At 41.2% G+C, this 14,528-nt stretch overlaps 1 protein-coding gene across 3 annotated transcripts in view; it reads left to right on the top strand.

Annotated features, from left to right (window-relative positions):
* The window catches only part of NOF1 (U3 small nucleolar RNA-associated protein), a 124,183-nt gene that overhangs the window by 91,288 nt on the left and 18,367 nt on the right, over nucleotides 1-14,528 (top strand). The gene's annotated exons all lie outside the window — the stretch shown is intronic.

Raw genomic sequence — 14,528 nt, 5'->3', positions numbered from 1 at the left:
TGATCAGGATCAACCTGCTTGCACCGCCTGTGATAAACCCTCAACTCTTGATCCCTCTGACCACCCTCACCATTGCAGCTTTCCCTCAACTCCTGATCCCTCTGACCACCCTCACCATTGCAGCTCTCATCACCCAATGGAATAGGTAAAGGAACTGCCCCACTCTCACTGCTCTCCCCCTGAAGACAAGAACTCAAACCCCCACTCTCACTACTCTCCCCCTGAGGGGCAACTCGAGAATAATAGGGTGTCCCCTCAAAGAAAGTGACATCCATGGAGACAAACTTCCTCCCGAAGACAGGATCATAATAGCAATAACCCTTTTGAGTTTGTGCATAACCAAGGAAGATGCATTTGGAGGCTTTGGGTTCGAACTTGGAGGGATGGGGTCCGAGAAGCTAAACAAAGCAAGTGCAACCAAATGTCTTAAGGGGAATAGAAAACAAGTCCTCACGTGGGTGTAGAAGCGAAAAAGGAGATCACATATAAAGGACCCTGGAAGGGACCCGATTAGTGAGGTATACCGCCGTGAGGATAACATCCCCCCAGAAGCAAATAGGGATATTGGAAGTAAACATGAGGCTTCTAGCCACTTCCAAAATGTGCCTATTCTTCCTCTCGGCAACTCCATTCTACTGAGGTGTATGAGGGCAAGAGCTCTGGTGGATAACTCCATGATGAAGAAGATAAGATGTCAATGATTTAGCAAAGTATTCCTTTGCGTTATCAGATCAGAGAACTTTGATCTTGGCATCAAACTGGGTTAGGATCATTTGGTGAAAATTTTGGGTCAGGAAAGGTACCTCATCTCGTGAACGCATGAGGTAAACCCAAGAAAAACGGGTATGGTCATCGACAAATAACAAAAAGTATCTGTACCCACCCATGGAAGGGATATGATAAGCCCCCCAAACGTTAGTATGCACTATATCAAAAGAATTATTACTCCTTTTATTACTCAATAAATAAGGCTTTCTACAATGATTAGCAAACTCACAACTTTCACACTGTAGCTAAGACAACTCAATAGACTCAAATAAAGTAGGAAACAGACTCTGTAAAGATCGAAAAGACAAATGACCTAATCGGTTATGCCAAAGCCTAACCGGACTCACACTCTGAGAAACAAAAGACAACTTCTCTACTGACTCTCCCTGACGGAATCGCTTTTCGAGCAGATAGATCCCATTCGTCTCACGGCCAGTTCCAATCACCTTCTGCGTCTCCAAATCCTGAAAAACACATTGGTCAGGGAAGAAGGTTACTGAGCAGTTCATATGCTTGGTAATACTACTGACTGAAAGAAGGTTAGTATCAAGCTTAGGAACATGCAAAACAGATGATAGGGAGATAGTATCTGAAAGCTTGATGTCACCCTTCCCAGAAATAGGAACCAGGGAGACATCAGCAATAGATACCTTATCCCTACCAGAAGACAAATGGTAAGTAGTAAACAATGAAGGCAAGCTAGTCATGTGATCGGATGCACCTGAGTCAATTACCCAACAAGGTTCAGCAGTACCTGGAGCTGAGGCATGATAGGTTGAAGCTCGAGTACCTGAATGGGCGAAGGCAGATGTGACAGAGGCTGATGGAGGCTGCGGTGCCTGAGCTGAATTTCCAACCTCCTTTTCTAGCTGTATTAGGGCAGCCTGAACTGCAGCTAAGGTCTCCAAAGATGTTCCTTTTGTGCCAGATGAGGATGCTAAATCAGTGTTCATGGCTACATGAGCAGTGCCCTTCTTGTTTCTTAACTTCGCAGGAACCAAGTGGGGATGCAGTTTCCAACATGTCTCTTTTGTATGTTTGGGTTTCTTACAATGTTCACATACTACATCCTTCTTGTCTTCCTTCCTCCTGTTCTTCTCTGAATCACCCCCTGATTTGGGTGTAGCTGCTACAAAGGCTGATGTGGGTTGCATCATAACCTTCCTTCTGGTCTCTTCACTGTGTACAAATGAGTAAGCCTGAGAGAGAGTCACACCGTCTTTAGTCAAAATCTGCTGCCTCACAATATCATATTCTGAGTTCAGTCCCGCCAGGAACTCAAACACTTTGTTTGTCTCGATGTGCTTTCTATGGGTCTGAGCATCTTTGGGACTCTCCCACTCAAGAGTCTCTAAGTGATCAATCTCATGCCACAGGGACTTCAAGGTAGAGAAGTAGACCGACACCGGTTTCTCTCCTTGTTTAAGGGTGTTCACTTCACATTTCAATTCATATGCTCTGGCAACATTAAGGGGTTGGGAGTAAGTTTCTTTCATAACATCCCATATCTCCTTATCTGTCTTTGCCCACAAATAATTCCGGCTAATATGAGGCTGCATAGAATTACAAAGCCATGTCATAACGAAGTAGTATTCTTGCATCTACTTGGTATATGTCGGGTCTCCCTTGGAAGGTTCTTTCATATCTCCTAGGAGGTACCCTAATTTACCTCTTCCACCAATAGCCATCATGGCTGATTGGGCCCATTCCAAATAGTTTGATCCATCAAACTTTACGGTTGTAATCTGACCACCCATCTCAGAAATACCACCATAACTGATGTTCCCAAGTCTGCCTTCTGCCTGAATTTTAGACTCCATTTCTGTCAAGTCTCAAAACAGCACTTGAATCACCAATCACAATCAAAACAGTATAGGCTTGATCTGTATTCTCAGTGTATGTGCACAAAACCGAAATAATTCTGATCTAAAACCAACTAGCCAACACAACAGTAGCTGTCCGTAGATCTCTAACCCCCTTAGAACTCTGAGAACAACTTTTAAAAAAAAAACTAATATGCTAAGGAAAGTTAGGGTTTTAATCAGTCCTGAAAGGAAGCAATTCGGTCGCACAGTCCAAACTATATAGATGAGCTTGCAGTAGGGTTTTAATCAGTCCTGAAAGGAAGCAATTCAATCGCACAGTCCAGACTGTATAGATGAGCTTGCAGTAGGGTTAATAAGAAACCCTAGAATCTGATCGGACCTACCAATCAACTTAAGAGTAGCTCAAGGTAGGTCACAGGGTTCAGTCAAACACTAGGGCTTGCCGCAGATCACTTTCAAACCCTAGAGTAGAGAGAAACACAGTTCGGTCCAGGGTTTGCTGTAAAACCCTAGTGAATCGAAAAGAGAAAGAGCTAGAATGGTTCGGCCTTCCCATCTAGATAGGTCCAACCTATCTTCTCTGAAAGAACTCTTAAAAAGTAAACAACTTACAAGGAAAAAATAGTTCGCTACCTTCTAGGGTTACCTGAACCCTAGTGTTCTCTGATCCTTCCTGACCACCAACACTCAGCAACCCTAGCAAGTTTCCAACAGCTGCTAGCACCTCTGGCGATCTCCAAGAATCAGTCTGCGAACTCCTCTTTTTTTTTTGATCAATAACACTTTCATTAATTCATCAGTAGAAAATTTACAAGTGGAAGACAAACACACTTATCTTCCAAGAGTCACAAAGAACTTCAAGAAAGGAAAGAAGAAAATACAAAGATACAAGGACACTAACATTACAACTTAGCCCATGTAAAATAAGAGTAAACAGAGGAAGAAGAAGAGTTTGTTATATTATTCATCAATCTCGTATGTATATATACAAGTTACAAATTCTATGTTGGGAAAGAATATATTAGGAAAGAAGACTAATCAAATTCCTACAAATCTGTCCTACAATCAAGGTAAATCATATCTCCCTAGTATTTACTTCCTATTTTAGTTATACAGTCTGTAACATCATATCTCCCTAGTATTTACTTCCTATTTTAATTATACAGTCTGTAACATCTTCCTATTTTAATTATACAGTCTGTAACACTCCCCCTCAAGCTGGAGCATAGATATTAATCATGCCCAGCTTGTTACAAAGATAATCAACCCTAACCCCATTAAGAGCCTTCGTGAAGATATCTCCCAGTTGTTCTCCTGTTTTCACATAACCTGTGGAAATTAAACCTTGTTGAATCTTTTCAAGAACGAAATGGCAATCAATCTCGATATGCTTAGTTCGTTCATGAAAAACAGGATTAGATGCAATGTGAAGAGCAGCTTGGTTATCACACCACAACTTGGTTGGTACTGAAGTTTTAAGACCTACTTCAGTCAGAAGCTGATATATCCACATTATTTCACACACAGACTTGGCCATAGCTCTATATTCCGATTCTGCACTCAAACCGGAGACAACATTCTGCTTCTTGCTTTTCCATGAAACTAGATTCCCTCCAACAAATACACAATAGCCTGAAGTAGACCTTCGATCTTCCTTGGATCCTGCCCAGTCAGCATCTGAAAAACATTCAATTCTAGTATGACCATGATTGCCATACAAAATTCCTCGCCCAGGTGCTTCTTTTAAGTAGCACAAAATTTGTTCTACAGCTGTCCAGTGATTAACTGTTGGAGAGGACATGTACTGACTCACCACACTAACTGAATACGCAATATCTGGACGAGTTACAGTAAGATAATTCAACTTTCCAACCAATCTTCTATATCTCTCAAGAACTTCAAATAATTCACCATCTTTTGTGAGCTGCAAGTTAGGAATCATTGGAGTGCTACATGGCTTAGCTCCCAACTTTCCCGTCTTAGACAACAAGTCAAGTACATATTTCCTTTGAGATAAGAATATTCCCTTCTTGCTTCTTGTTACCTCAACACCCAAGAAGTATTTCAACATTCCCAAATCTTTGGGAAAGAAGTATTTCAACATTCCCTGTAGTATCACTCCCTGTAATGACAATATCATCCACATACACAAGTAACAAAATGATGCCAGCAGCAGAGTGCTTGAAGAAAATAGAATGATCAGACTTACTTTTCTTCATACCAAAATTCTCGACTGCCTGACTAAACTTTCCAAACCAGGCGCGAGGACTCTGCTTCAACCCGTATAGAGACTTATGAAGATAGCAGACTTTCCCATACTCCCCCTGAGCAACAAAGCCAGGCGATTGCTCCATATAAACTTCTTCTTGAAGATCCCCATGAAGAAAAGCATTCTTGATGTCTAACTGATGAAGGGGCCAATTATAAGTAGCTGCCATAGAAATAAACAACCTGACAGAAGTAAGTTTAGCAACAGGAGAAAAGGTATCAGAATAATCCACTCCATAAGTCTGAGCATATCCTTTAGCAACAAGACGGGCTTTCAATCGGGCAATGGACCCATCAGGATTGACTTTAACTGTAAACACCCATTTACACCCAATAGCCTTCTTATTTGCAGGTAAATTTACCAAGGTCCAAGTACCATTGTCCTCTAAAGCATTCATCTCCTCAATCATAGCATTATGCCATCCAAGGTGAGAAAGGGCTTCTTTAACAGTCTTAGGAACAGAGATAGAATCAAGAGATGCAATAAAAGAACAAGAAGAGGACGTCAAATGATTATAAGACAAATGAAGATACTGGATAAGTACACTTACGCTTACCTTTACGAAGAGCAATAGGAAGATCATCATTAGAGACTGGTTCTGATGACGAAGGAACAAGATCAGTTGAGATTGGATCTGCCGACGAAGGAGCTGGTGCAGGACATGGATCCGGAGGGGTTGGTCGCCGAGAATAAGCCTGTACTATAGGTGGCTTAGGCCTGGCAGGAGCAGATTCAATAGGATGTGAACCAGATGATGTGACAGTATAGATTAACAAATCATCATCCTCCCCCTGACTTGAATGAGGAGTAGATGGAAAGAAAGGTGTATCTTCTAGGAAATTAACATCACCTGACACAAGATATCTGTGAAGAGTAGGACAATAACATCTATACCCTTTTTGAACACGAGAATACCCAAGAAAAACACACTTCAAAGATTTTGGATCTAGTTTGGTAACCTGAGGACGAACATCCCGAACAAAGCATGTACACCCAAATACCCTAGGCTCAATAGGAAACAGTGTTTTATTTGGAAACAGAACATGATAAGGAGTCTTACCCTGAAGGACAGATGAAAACATACAGTTAATCAAAAAACATGCTGTGGAAACTGCATCAGCCTAGAAAGGTTTAGGAACCTTCATTTGAAATAACAAAGCTCTTGCAGTTTCAAGGTGTCTATTTTTCCATTCAGCAACCCCATTTTGAGATGGTGTATCTACACAAGAAGTTTGATGAAGAATGCCATGCTGAAGCATGTAAGTTTGAAAGGATTCTGACAAGTACTCCTTAGCATTATCACTTCTCAATATTTATACAGAAACATTAAATTGAGTTTTAACTTCAGCACAGAAAGCAGAAAAATGAGAAAACACCTCAGAACAATTTTTCATTAAATATAACCATGTCATACGAGAGTAATCATCAACAAAAGTAACAAAATACTTAAACCCAGTTTGGACTCAACTGGACACGGACCCCAAACATCTGAATGGACTAATTCAAAAGGAGCATTAGCTCGTTTATTGACTCTAGGACTTGAACTAAGACGATGGTGTTTAGCAAACTAACAAGATTCACAATTTAATGACAACAAATTCTGAAATTGAGGACAAATTTGCTTTAACACATGGAGAGAGGGGTGGCCCAACTGACAATGTGCTTTAAAAGGGGTTACAACTCCAGAACAGGATATGGATCTTGGAACTTGTGTATCAAGGATGTAGAGACCTCCAGACTCATGTCCCTTACCAATAATCTTCTTCGTCGTAAGATCCTGAAATAAACAATAATCAGGAAAAAATGAGACACAACAATTAAGGGTACGAGTGAGTTTGCTAATAGAAATTAAATTAAATGATAACTAAGGTAAACTAAGAACATATGACAAAGGAAGTGATGGTATTGGACTAATTGTGCCAGATCCAATAACACAAGATGTTGACCCATATGCTAAAGTAACAGGAGAGGTAGATTTATGTGACTGAAAGGTAGAAAACACTTGAATTACCTGTCATATGATCTGTAGCTCCAGAATCAATGACCCATTTTGAAGAGGAGGAAACAAGACATGTATTGGGTTTACCTGACTCGACGATGGCAGTAACAGGAATAGATTGAGGTTTCAATGATTCTTGGTACTGAGCAAATTTGGCATATTCATCTGCAGATATCATAACAGACTTCTTAGAAGTATCCGTGGTGGATGCAATATGTGAAAGAATGGTAGGATCCATCTAATGGACGCCATAAAGGTTGTGGAATGGGTGGGCGAATTTCAAAAATTTTCCTACCTTCTCCCAACTGGGAATCATATTCCCTAAATTTAGAATACAATATTCAAGGATCCTACTTGAACCATAATCAAACCAGATCTGAACCAAAAGCAAAAATGAAGGAATATACCTAATCCGGAGAAGTAGTATCTCTCAAAGTTGGTGTTCACGCCCAAAGAATACACCAAGATCCGTTCTTGCTGAAGATGACATAGTTGTGGATGGAACAGAACCAGCAGGGTGCGTCCTACACACTGGATCCTTCGCAAGAACCCTCTGGAAGCACTAAACACCGAGTCTTTTCAGTTTTTCTTGCAAGACTGATGTCAAGAACTGATTTCTTGACTCCCTATTGCTGCAAAGATCGAATCTTGCAACAGTTGATGGCAGCGGCTGGAGGAGGACTCTTGGGACGAAGATGGCTGAAAATTCTCTTCTCTCTGGAGTCTGTATGAGATCTAATCTCAATTCGCAGGAAGCTTTCTTGCAATCACCCTTGGTTCGAAATCTGATATGTTTCTCTTAGGGTTTCTCCTCCTTTCTTTTTCATTAAGAAACCTCCTCATGAGGAGTTATCCCAATCCAAATCAGTATTTGGATAGGGGATTATCTTAATCCTATTTGCAGATAAAGTTAGCTTACTCCTGATCTTATCAGGAGGTTACCAGATTCAAATCTAATTTGAATTTGGTCTCCAAGAGTGGATAAGGTTAAAGGCCCAATCCTTTTACTAACATTAATCTCAGATTCGCCCCATAGATGGGTGATCATATCAGCCCACCTCGAAATGGGCTTTTGGCCCATTAAGTGTTCAGTGTAATTACTTTCCAATCTGTTGCCCAGTTGGGCTTTTTTGTATGGCGTGGGACCCAAGCATTGATCTACACACCAGCCACATGGGTTCGGCCCAGCCTTTAATACAAGGCCCAGCCGAATTCACTGAAAAACTCAGTAAACCCCTGAGTCCATCATATGGACCCTATGGGCCCAACACTTACATTAAGTGGTCCCTGGGCCAAGCCATCTTATAAAAACCCAGGGACTGTGGGCAGGTGCAAGATTAGCCCATCAGGTATTATCCTAAATGGTCTTACACTTAACCTCTCAGCCCTTAATGATCAAGCACTGCCCGACAAGAGAGGACCTCTCCCTCGGCTGCAAGGAACAGTGCCGCACTCTCCACTCACATGGATCCCGGGAATTAAAACCATTTGCAAACATTTTGAAACCGTACATATATATATAAATATATTAATTTTGCAAAACAAAATTCCAACGATTGAAATCAACTGTCGGCAGTTTGGTTTCCATTAGAGAGTGCCTTTCCCGATCATTACCCTTTGTCCGACAAAGGGGCTGATCCTGTCACTATGATCACCCACTCAGATGAATTCTCAGATTGTCCCAACATACTCAGGTTTTGACCCCCGCTAAGGATCTCACTGAATGGCATATCAAAGACAGCCCGATCCGACACCTAGTGAAATGTCATAATCGAGTCTAGGGGTCAGGTGTAACTTTTCAATTATTTTCATCTGTCTCCAAGGTCTAGGGCAATACTGGAAATCTGGTCCGGTTCAAGGATTCAAGTAATCCCATACTGCATGTGCCTCGGGTCTAACCCTGGTGGCTGAGACAGGCCATCCCAACACTTGGTGGCACACTAGTATCAGCCTTGGCAGGATAAATCTCCCCTGACTTATCCAACGGCTGTAAACATTTAAAACTAACACAAATCTCTATAAGTGTCCAGTTTTAGGGTTTTACACAGAATTAAACCAAATCACATGAATCAAACATGCACTTTATTTATTTCTACTAAATAACAAAAGTACATCAAATCGGATTGAAGCTAAGGGCATACAAAAACTGTCTAACAATATGGGCTGACTGAGTTTTCTGATTCTACAACTTCCTGCAATCCCGCTTTATATGTCCTGGCTTATGACAGTAATGACACACTATCTCTCCTAACTCCTGTCCACGAGTATTAGTATTCCTGTCATAGTTACTTGACCTACCACTACCACTCCTGTATTGTTGTCTCCCTGATTCAGATGTATTATTGTGGCTGACAAGGGCACTACTAGGCTGAACAGGTGGAGAACATTCTGTACGAAGGACCCTACTGAAAGCATCTTGTAGAGAAGAGATCTCTGAACTGGAAAGAATCTGAGATTTAGCAGTCTCAAATTCAGAAGGTTGGCTAGCTAAAAAACTCATAACAGCCATTTTTTCTCGCTGAGCTTGTTGAACAGTCACATCAATACTAAACGGAAGCAACATATTAAGTTCTTCATATGTTTTCTTGAAATCCATGAAATAGCTTGTAAGAGATCTATTGCCTTTGTCTGCCCTGTAAAAGGCTTTGCACACAACATAAATGCGGGAAATATTCCCCTTTCCGGAGTACAAGAACTCTAGATAGTTCATTAATTCCTTAACAAAGCCATAGTGAGTGACTAAACCAACCACCTCACTTTCAATGGAATTGCGTATCTGCAAGAACAAACGAGCATCCTCCCTCAACCAAGACTTTCTCGAGTCATCATTAGGAGGGTCATCAGTCAAATGGTTATCCATAGCAATACTCAGCAAATATAGTTGAACAGTTTTACCCCAATCCAGATAATTAGAGCCATTAAGCTTATGCTCAATTATTTTTGACATCACTGGAATAACATCTGACATAACTACTGATTTCTTGTCTGCCATAATCTCAAAATTCAAATAAACAGAATATTTTGAACACCGAAAATCAATCAGAGCACACCTGTTGAAAACACCGGAATGGATATGCACGTAACAAAGCACAAATATGTGCTATACAGGATGAGGCGAGCCAAAAGACAACGACCGAAAAAAAATTTCCGGCGACAAATGTGCCTCCACGTGCCGGCACGCGTGACTGTGGCAGAATCTTCAGGCGGGGCGTGAGACACACGTGCAGGGCTGCTGACTGCCGGACTTTGCAGAGACTAGATGCTCTGACTGCTCCAAGGAGGTGACCCGAAACACCCAGAAATTTTCCTCTACCTATTGTTTACTTAAAACAAAAGGGCAGGCAGAGACTAGATGCTCTGATACCATGTAAAATAAGAGTAAACAGAGGAAGAAGAAAAATTTGTTATATTATTCATCAATCTCGTATGTATATATACAAGTTACAAATTCTATGTTAGGAAAGAATATATTAGGAAAGAAGACTAATCAAATTCCTGCAAATCTGTTCTACAATCAAGGTAAATCATATCTCCCTAGTATTTACTTCCTATTTTAGTTATACAGTCTGTAACATCATATCTCCCTAGTATTTACTTCCTATTTTAATTATACAGTCTGTAACATCTTCCTATTTTTATTATACAGTCTGTAACAGCCCAAAACAAGGAATCCCTTTCTGCCCCTTGTTTTGCTAAACCGTCAGCTAGGGAATTAGCTGATCTCTTAATCCAACATGTCTTAATTTCCATCTCCCGCACCAGCCATTTGAATTTCCTCTTCTCATTGTTATACTTCCAAAGATCATTTTGTTCTTTGGTCAGCCACCCTATCACCACCTCTGAATCCCCTTCAATTATAGGTTTCTTGATGTTCAATTCCTTAGCTTTCCGGGCTCCTTCCATAACTGCACATATCTCAGCTCTAAGGGAGTCACCCACTCCAATTGGGCCTGAGAACATAGTAGAGATGACCCCATTTTCATCTCTAAAAACACCCCCGATCCCTGATTGTCCCGGGTTTCCCCTACTGCATCCATCAAAGTTTAATTTCAAGAATCCACTAGGTGGGGGGTCCAAGCCACACTCATTACTGACTTGGTCTGCGTGCAACTTGCAATTTCACCCCACTTCCTCAACATGTCATCCACAGTGTAATCTGTGAATATTTCCAGAGATTTCAGCCACTGTACCACCCTAAACTGTATGATAGCCCTCAAATTTGCTATCCCTCTCTAAGTTTCTAAGAATATCCTGGTGTTTCTTTCTTCCCACAGTGTCCAACATACTGCAGCCCTTAGTCCTCTCCACATTGTCCTTCCCCTTTTTAATCGCCACCTGAAGGAGGGGGCGAAAAGGCCCTGCATGTCTGATGGGGGATTCCAGTTGCATCCAAATAAGGAGAAAGCCCAATCCCACAATGACCTCGCGAAGTGGCACGACACCATTAGGTGAAAACCAGTCTCCCCATCTGCTTTACACAGAACACACCACTGAGGTGACAAGCAAGTATTGGGTCTCTTCTTTTGGAGTAGATCAGCAGTGTTGATTCTTTCTAGATAGGCTTCCCAACAAAAACTACCAACCCTAGGAGGTATAGCTCTGCACCAAACCTCACCAACAGGAAAAGGGGACAAGGTAGGACTGGTGGACTGACGTAAGACTTTGAAGAACGAAGCACAAGAGAAAATGCCATTGGGGTTAGGTGTCCAAATTCTAGAATCCGCCCTAGTGGGGTCTAAAACAACGTTATCAAGAAGTGCAAGAAGGCTCGAAATACAGTCGAAGTCTGAATCCCTCAAATCCCTTCTTAGACCCAAGTTCCACCCAATCCCAGAAGTGGAGGAGGACAGGGTGGTGAAAGATGAGATCGACTCATTTTTCAAATCAGAAAGAGCGTACAAAGACGGAAACTGATCCTTTAGAGGGGTGCTCCCCACCCAGGTTTGTTCCCAAAATTTTATGGGGTTACCGGAATTCAAGTCATACCTGATATTAGGAATGAAAACTGGAAGCAGGTCATGAATGGCTTTCCAAGGAGAGTTGCTTGTGATCTTAGCTCTGATTCCAGCGTCCCATCCGTTGTGCTCCAGCCCATGAATACTTGCCACTATTCTAGCCCATAGCTTCTCCTTCTCCATAGGAAACCTCCACAGCCACTTCACTAGCATAGTCATATTCCTTCTCCTAATACTCCCAAGCCCCAAACCACCACACGACTTACTCTTGCACACTATTTCCCAGCTAACTCTATGATCCCTCTTCTCTTCTCCCGACTCCCACAGGAAATCTCTCATTAACTTCTCTAATCTGTTAGCAATCTTCACTGGGATTTTAAACACCGACATGAAGAAGATGGGTAAGTTAGCAACCGTGGCCTTAATTAATGGAATTCTCCCGCCAAAAGAGAGGTAATTCTTTTTCCAAGATACCAATCTTTTTTCAAACCTTTCCATCACCGGGTTCCAGAAGCTCTCTCTCTTGGGATTATCACCTAGTGGTAATCCTAAATAGTTTAGAGGTCACCCCGTGACTTCACACCCCAGCACTTCAGCACTCTCCCTGATCTCTCCCTCCTCCAAATTCACCCCTGCGAACTCCTCCTTTTCAGCTTTCAGTCCTAGGAGATTCTCATGTGGTCGGCTGGTATTAGACTCACATGAGAAACCTTAACTTGGCTCTGATACCATGTAGGTTTTCAAGACTGCTATTCAGTCTTGACCACTAAGAGAAAGTGAAAGTGAAGGAAAGGTTCAATGAGAAGAGAAAGTGAAGAAGTAGAAGAAAGAGTGGTGAAAGAGCAATAGAACACAGATTTTGAGGAGAAGAACAGAATGTCAATATTCTGCCGCCGCCACTTTAAGTTAATATATATAGGTTATGCTAGTTACATGAAAGGACATATCTGCCCTTGGTGTTTATATCATAACTGCTAACAAATAACAAACAATATAGAACTGAAACTAGAAATAACAGAATAGCAAAATAACCCCAGCTGTGACTAGATACATTCTACCCTACGGACAGAGTGGGACCACAGCTGTGGGGCCCACATCAATGTTCTCTACATGCTATAAGTCCCAAACATTATTTCTTTGACTCAAAAAAGAACTAGGTGTAGATGAACTAAGATATGCGGGGGATGTTGCTGATTGAGACTTCTTGAACTCCAATGCAAATAGACGGCCCAACCTACGCTCCTTCCCTTTCGCCTTCTCAATGTATCGGTCTTGGATCAAACAGCCATCATGAGAAAAAGTAAGAACACTACCCTCATCAACAAGTTGACCAACAGAGACTAGATTAGTAGTGAAAGTTTAAGGGACAAATCATTACTACCAATGATGCTTAATTTTTCACCATTGGCACTAACAATGTGTTTATGATGTGTCTCAGTAAGGTGGTTTGGTAAATTAGGATAGGCTCCTATCATATGATTAGTGGCTCCAAAGTCAATAATCCAAACATGTGAAGGGGAAGAGCAATAACTAGAGAACTTACAAGACAAGCCAATAGCAGAAAAGGCAGAAGATATAGTAGATGATACCAATTTCCAAATTTTGTCTTCATCCATGGATGCAGAGGAATCACCGTTAACAAAAGAATTGCTCTTGGTCAAAGTGACATCTAAAGATTGGCCCTCTGTTACCCGATATGCACGGGACTAACCTTTCTTTAGCATTTTTAGGTGGTCGAATAGGACTGTCTGGGATAATTTGACAGTGTTGTTTGTAGAATGTACAAACATTCTTCTTCTTACAATGGGATGCAACATGGCCAAATCCTTTACATTCATGGCACTGAATCTTAGAGAAATCTTTTGCAATTTGTTTCTTATTTCCATGTGCTATAAATGCAATATCAATTCCAGAATCTACTCCTTTTCCATCCAGTCTAGTAGCTGTCAAGAGTCTAGTTTCTTCTCTTAGAAGTTCTCCCATTACTAAATCCAAGTCTGGAAGAGTTCCCCTACTCAAAATGTTAGACCTAATTATCTCAAATTCAGGTCTAAGCCTCATGACAAATTGATTTGCCTTTCTTTTTTAAAAATGTTTTTGAACATATTGAACATGCTTAGGAGGATCTCAAGGGTCAATATGTGCTAATTCATATTCTGCCCATATCCAGACCGGCATACTACTCTTGTATCTTTCTGTCTCCTTGACTAATGGTAAACCTTCTTTAGATAACCATACATTTCATAGGCTGTTCACATTCTTCGCATAGGTACAGCAATATGGGTCTCAATGGAACTCAATATCCAAGACACCAGTTTTCCATTATTCAGCTTCCATTGCTGGTAAGCTTTGACTTCAGATTCACCTGGTTTCATAACTTTTCCAATCAGATAGTTTTCCAAGCCTTTTCCCTCAACAAAGAAATTGAAGTGGAATTTTCACAATCCATAATTTTTCCCTTCAAATTTCACCGGGATAACATCAGTCTTTTCGGCCATTCTAATGAATTACCACAGTCCGAGAGGGTAACAGCTATAAATTCAAAGCCAAAGGAAGAACAAAATAGGGCAGCTTCCCAAAGTCAGATTCAAACTGAGAACAGTGATGCAAATAGTCCAACAACACCCAAGAGTTCAAAACTCAATCAACCAACCACCCAGATAAAGGTATTAAGAGGTGACAGTCAAAAAAAATACAGGTTTACTGGACTG

The sequence above is a fragment of the Nelumbo nucifera genome, chromosome 8 (assembly GCF_055504915.1).
Source record: "Nelumbo nucifera cultivar China Antique chromosome 8, China Antique-T2T, whole genome shotgun sequence".
NCBI lineage: Eukaryota > Viridiplantae > Streptophyta > Magnoliopsida > Proteales > Nelumbonaceae > Nelumbo > Nelumbo nucifera.
Note: the sequence above shows the minus strand (reverse complement) of the source record. Positions and strands in the feature narration are given on the sequence as shown.